Source organism: Streptopelia decaocto, assembly GCF_964273445.1.
Source record: "Streptopelia decaocto genome assembly, chromosome: 2".
Lineage (NCBI taxonomy): Eukaryota > Metazoa > Chordata > Aves > Columbiformes > Columbidae > Streptopelia > Streptopelia decaocto.
In genome coordinates this window covers 15754211-15760104 of record NC_138655.1, presented here as the reverse complement: position 1 = coordinate 15760104, position 5894 = coordinate 15754211, and positions in this window count along the sequence as shown.

The following is a 5894-nucleotide window of genomic DNA, read 5'->3' as shown; positions in this document are numbered from 1 at the left end:
CCAAATTTATCAGTAGGCTTTTAATATTAGAAAAAGCAAGAGCCAGACTCCTTAAATGTCATATTAAATGCAAACTTATCAGTATTTACTAGCTTCACATTACCCCTGGTATTATCAGGTAGCTCAGGGATTTGATTACAGTCACCATGACAATGCTATAATAAAAGATTATTAATACCTTGTTGCTGACTTGGGAGCAATCTGGAATTCTCATGTCATAAAACCAGCATTCAGTCTCTTTAACTTTATTATATTAAAAAAGTTATAAAAACTCACTGTGCAATTTTTACTGTGCCCTGTACACGAGAGAGACATTATTTAACTCTTCATTTAATTTCCAGATGCTGTATACGCATCATATAAAAGGTATCCAGAGAGCTCAGGCAGGAAACAAGCTTATGGTAGGCAACTCAGATCATGTGTGGAAAATGCCATTAAAATGATAGCTTATCTAGTGCATTTTACTTCCCTAAACCAGAAGCATTTCAACCATTTCTGCCACTTGAGAACTTCGGGCTGCAAGGTTGATGTCCCTTCATCCTGATTAGGTGGCTGGGAGCCCAGGTGGGCACTGCCTGGGGATCACATATGTGCAGCACCTCTGAGATGCCAGATCCAGGATCCCGTGGTGTTGCTTGCCTTGAAACACAGCTGGTGAGACCCGTTTGGATCCCTTACAGGGGTGCATCACTGCATGCCAGAGTGCAGTGCAAGAGTAGCAATCTTTGAAGTCCCAGCCCTGGGCTTATACTGAACTTTCCAGTTTTTCTTTAGCAGAAAAAAGAGGGAAAATATGTGGCTGCAGAGAAAATCTTACCCAGGTAATAGTCTTCAGGAGACAGAGTAGTGTGAGCTGCATTTCACCCATAAGTTTTGGGCATGCCATCCCTGTGCAATGACACAAGGGTGCCGGTGTGGCTGGGGAACCCCCGTGCTGCAACTGGGGTGCACCTGGTGTTGATGCCTCAGCACATTATATGTACGCAGAAACTGGAAAGGGAGTAAAGAAAACCTGCTCACCTTTTCTAAGTCTCACAGTTTTTGAGCATTTGATCACTGACCCCTTGTTTCCTACCTCCCATAATATTATGCACTAGTGCAAAGAGAAGTTCAGAAGTCCTGGAGGGAAGAAAAAGTACTTAAGCAATGGCCAATGCTTGCATGGCACAGGCAAGAAGGACGTGAGTGCTGTTTAAACACCGACTGTAATTTGACAGGCTTGAGAAATCCTGGTTGCTGGGAAGCCTTTACGCAGGGTGCCCCTGCAAATGCTTTTACCAGGTTGCTCTGTCCTTTTCCTAATTCAAACTGCAATTATAAGGATGATAAAATGGAAAAGAAATATATATGCAGTAGCTGGGAAAAAAACGATTAGTTTTGCAATGGCGAGAAATAATGCAGAACTCCTTGTGTCTTTGAGAAACTGTCTCTCAATATATATTGTAATGTGTCTTCATGACCCAAATATACTTAGGAAGAGTATGACAATGAAATGTATGTTGGAAGTATAATAAAGGAACTAATGCAGTAAAGTTACTATATTTTATTAGTAGAAGAGAACAATTAAAATGATATCCAGGTAGTAATTTAGGAACCAAATGTCATAGCTGTCTCTTTTGCTGCCAAAATATGTGTACTCTCTTCCTAACAGTCTCTTTCCCAAAGGAAAAATAAGTGTATCTAAGAAATACTTGTTAGCAATGCAATTACAGGCTTAATTCCCCAACCAACTTCAGACATCATAAAAACAAAAACAAGCAGAAGCCCTTTGCAATTGCAATAGAAAAGAGACAGAAAAACACTAAGTGTTCAGAGGAAGATAATAATATATTTTTATAACAAAAGCTGACACACTCCTTGACAATAACATTTGAGAAGTCATTAGCATTTGTTTTTCAACTGTACTGTCTTTTCCTTTGAAGCTACAGCATACAATGAAAAACCTCTGCTAAGGGTAGACTCTGTGCTACTCCTGAACGGGACTTTTGGGACACTCAGACACCAGTGTAGCTTGCCAGACTCTCAGAAAAGCAAAGCAGCTGTATCAAAATAACATTTCTTGGCATTGCCTACTCTTGAAGTTCTGGTGCCTCCAAGGAACTTAATGAGAGTTGGGTTATTCGGACAACGTGGATTCAACCATGACAGCTGAGACGCTGGGAAGCTGATTCAGAGTACTTCCAAAATGTTTGCCCTAAGAAAATAAGATTAAAAAAAAAAAAAAAAAAAGAAAAGTTTGAATAAATAAAATAAAAAAGGAGAAAGAGTGCTAAACTTCACTTTTTCTGTGACCATACAGATTAGACCCATATTCATTCACACCTTGAAGAAACAAAACCTTCAAGAGGCCATATGAAGTTTGTAGCTGTGCAAGGGTCATGTCTGTGATGTCTTTCAGGACTCACATGCTGTGGTCTAGATTCATCCCACATCTCTTGACGTACTCACCAGTGTGGTCTCTGCCCAGCCTGGGCACCCTGGGTTCTCTCACAAGGTCCTGGGCTCCTTCAGAGCCACCTGTCTTGGGAAGGGCTGTCTCACACCATTGGCTTCAGCAGGAGCCTAAGAGAAACACTTCCCCACAATGGGGAGTAGGTGTCTGATACTCCTGACCTGAGGCTCCAGCTTCCTTAGAATTCTTCCCACTTGATAGCAGCATAGACTTTTACTGTTGAAGGTAATGGTGCACACCACAAAATGGTACCACGCTATGTTCCTGCTGCACCCTCACACCCAATACAAAGTCAAATTTCTTTGCCAAAGGCCCTAAAAGTAAAGTCTTTTTCTCCTCAACTACTTTGTATAATTTGAAATACCCATCTAAGATATTGCAGAAGACTTCTACACCTCAGTAAAGAGGTAGTCAGTGGCTATCAAAAGTCTCTGTTCTTTTGAAATATTGGCATCAAACCCAAGGTAAAAATATTGAAGTTTAAAAATTCAGTATTTTAAAATATTGAACATTAACATCCTTTTAATGATTTTTAGACTGGCTCTAAATGAGAGCAGATATTTTCCTTTTGACAGTAACTTGTAAAAGGTTACTGCATTACTAGTTTCGCAAGAAGAGAGAAGTGCTTTTTCTCTCAATTTTCTTGCCTCCAGCCTTGGATCCCCAAATGACAGATGTCTGGAGAGGTTCCAGTCAAAGGCACTGGAGCTCCATTGGGTGAAAAAGCATATTCTCACTATCAGTGCAAGAACTGTAATAATCAAGCCCCAGCAATCACAAGGGTCTGGATCCCCATGTTGCAGGCAGTGCAGCACAGAGCTACCAGAGCTGACGCCAGAGAAAGATGGAGAAGAACTTTGCAGATGATCTCTAAGATGTCTCATGCCTGGTAAAACTGACTGACTTCACTGACATTTTCAATTAGTAGATGTACTGAATTTCCCTCTGTACATTTAAGCTGTCAGTATCTACTCCCCTAATGACAGGATGAGGGTTTTTATTTCTTCATTTTTAAAATGCGGCTGATTAAGGTTGAAATGGGATCAAGGATATGCTTTTTCACTGATTGAGATTTTGGATAATAATGACGAGGGGCTTTCATTTGCGAAAGTCAGTGTGATGCCTCACATGTCTGCATGGGATGCAAATTTTGAGAAATGTCCTTGACTAGGGACATTAGAACCAGTATGATTGGATATAGGGCATTTTTAATGTAGACTCAGAAATAAACTGCATTATTATTGAAAGCTGAAGATTAATTTATCAAGATGGTCTGAATAATTTCTCTGAAGCAGAAATTCCACGGACAGCTGCTGTCTCTCCCTTAATGAGTTTCAGAGTCTGTATAAAGAGGAAACCCAAGTCTTTGTGGAAAGCTCTGAAGCGATTTCTTTCTAACCTGCTTCACAGCCTGTCTGCTGAGAAGCACAGCCGTCAACACTGACAACAATAAACACAGAACAAAGGTCTAGATTAACTGCTGAGAATGATCTACGGCTTTGTTTGCTGGTATGCACCTGAAGCTCAAGAACCTTTTGCAAAATGATGGAAACTCATCTGTCTCACTAACAAAAGTTAGATGCTTCCAGTGATTTGAAACAGAAACAGGGTTAACCTGTAGTCTCCTGAGGTGGATTTTATATTTTCCTTAAATTAAGGGTGCTTAGACATGATGCTTTGGCTTAGCGCCTTAGAAAAGATAAGACCCACTGTAAATCAGGTCCCAGGGCAGGTTCATTTCTTCAGGTATCCCTGGTCTGTGACAGGATGTTGGTGTTGGGTAATTTCTAAAGGAAAGATGGGTTGAGAAGCACACAAGGACACTATAATAATGATGATATTTATGGGATGGGGAGCCAGCAGAAGCCCTTGTTGAGTATGAATTATAAACCTGTGTCAGGTTCCAGGGTGTACATCTGAAAAGGCTGCTTTCTTTGTCTTTCCTTCCTTATTCTTGGCTGCAGAATAAAATTGCTACTTAGTGGCACTTCTGGGATGGTAAGTGATGTGGTACTTCTGTTTTGTGAGATTTCTGCCAATGCCCTGGGTCCATACTACTCATCCTCAGATCTGAGTCTCTTCTCAAAGGCAGCCATCCACATTAAGTGTCAGGTCCCAGTAAGTGGCTGCAACTTCAAAAACACATTGAAGAGCAACTTTTAATGTCCAGAATAAGCTAGAAAGTCTCAGGAATGAGTCAGAAAATCAATCTGTTCCACCCAAGGAGTTTATAAAGGTGCATAGCTGGGTATAAGCACCTGGGAAAAGGCACTTGAGAAAAGGACATTAGAGGTGTAAAAATAACAACATATTGTGGAAAAACCATGTATTTCTGCTGCTTGCTGGTGGCTGTTCGGAAATACGTTTGAGATAGCATCGGCTCCTTGGCTCACAGGCTCCAGGGAAGTGTTTGCACAGCTGACACGTGGGAGGCAACATGTGGATCTCTGATGGCATAAAACCAATTTTTTGCATTTATATGATGTACAAACATGTCCTCCCACCCCCATGAATCTCAGACAGGGTACATATTCTGCAAGCTCAGGGAAGGGATGGGAGATCCCCATTTGTCGTATATATATTAGGCTACCCATGGTTAAAAAAGCTGCAGAATTTAAGTGCAGCACCCAGCATTCCCTCACTGCCTATTTCTAACCTCTCCTGCAAAGGCAGTGCATGGGTAGGGATGTCAATCACAGTCTTTTTCTGCCAATACAGTAAAACACATACAGTCCCGGTGCAAAATTTCCCATTAGTGACAAAGAGCGTGTCTGAGGCCAAGCTGTGAAAGAGGTGAGGCTGGAGGTCTTCTCCTCCCCTCCAGGGACTATGGCTGTCCACACAACTAACAAACTGAATAAAGCAGAAATAACAACCCGCAGTCTTTCCTGGTGGAATGAAGATTTCAATAACCTGTGTCGCAAACGGCAATAGTAAGCAATCTCTTCTGTTTCGAACCGTTAGGAGCAAATGTGCTAGGGGTAGAAATAAGTCTTTACAGCCATTGCTTAGATTAAAGAGGCTTGTGCTGATCCGGGGTGAGGGAGGTGTGCTGTCCTCCCAAGCCCAGCAAGCAGAAAGGCAAACAGGGGTGTGACTGTTTCCAGGCAATTCAGGCTGTTTTAATCACCTTCCAAAGAGCATATCACAGCATCAAACATGGAGGGGGAAAAGAAAAAAACAGAGAGGGAGGCCCCAAACCCCCAACCTGACATGCTCAGCAGGTTGCTGTTTGGCATGTTAGTGACGCCACCAGCACTAGGAAAGCAGCTTTCTCACCCAGTGCGCTTATTGAGAAGATTATTAAAACCTTTTCATTTAAAAATATTTGGCATAAGCTTCTGCCTAAGCTGGGAGGACACTCTTGCATGCATCTGGTTCCAACAGAGAAAGGAGAGTTTAACAGGGCAAAAACTCAAACAAAACCCCACCGACTTTCCTC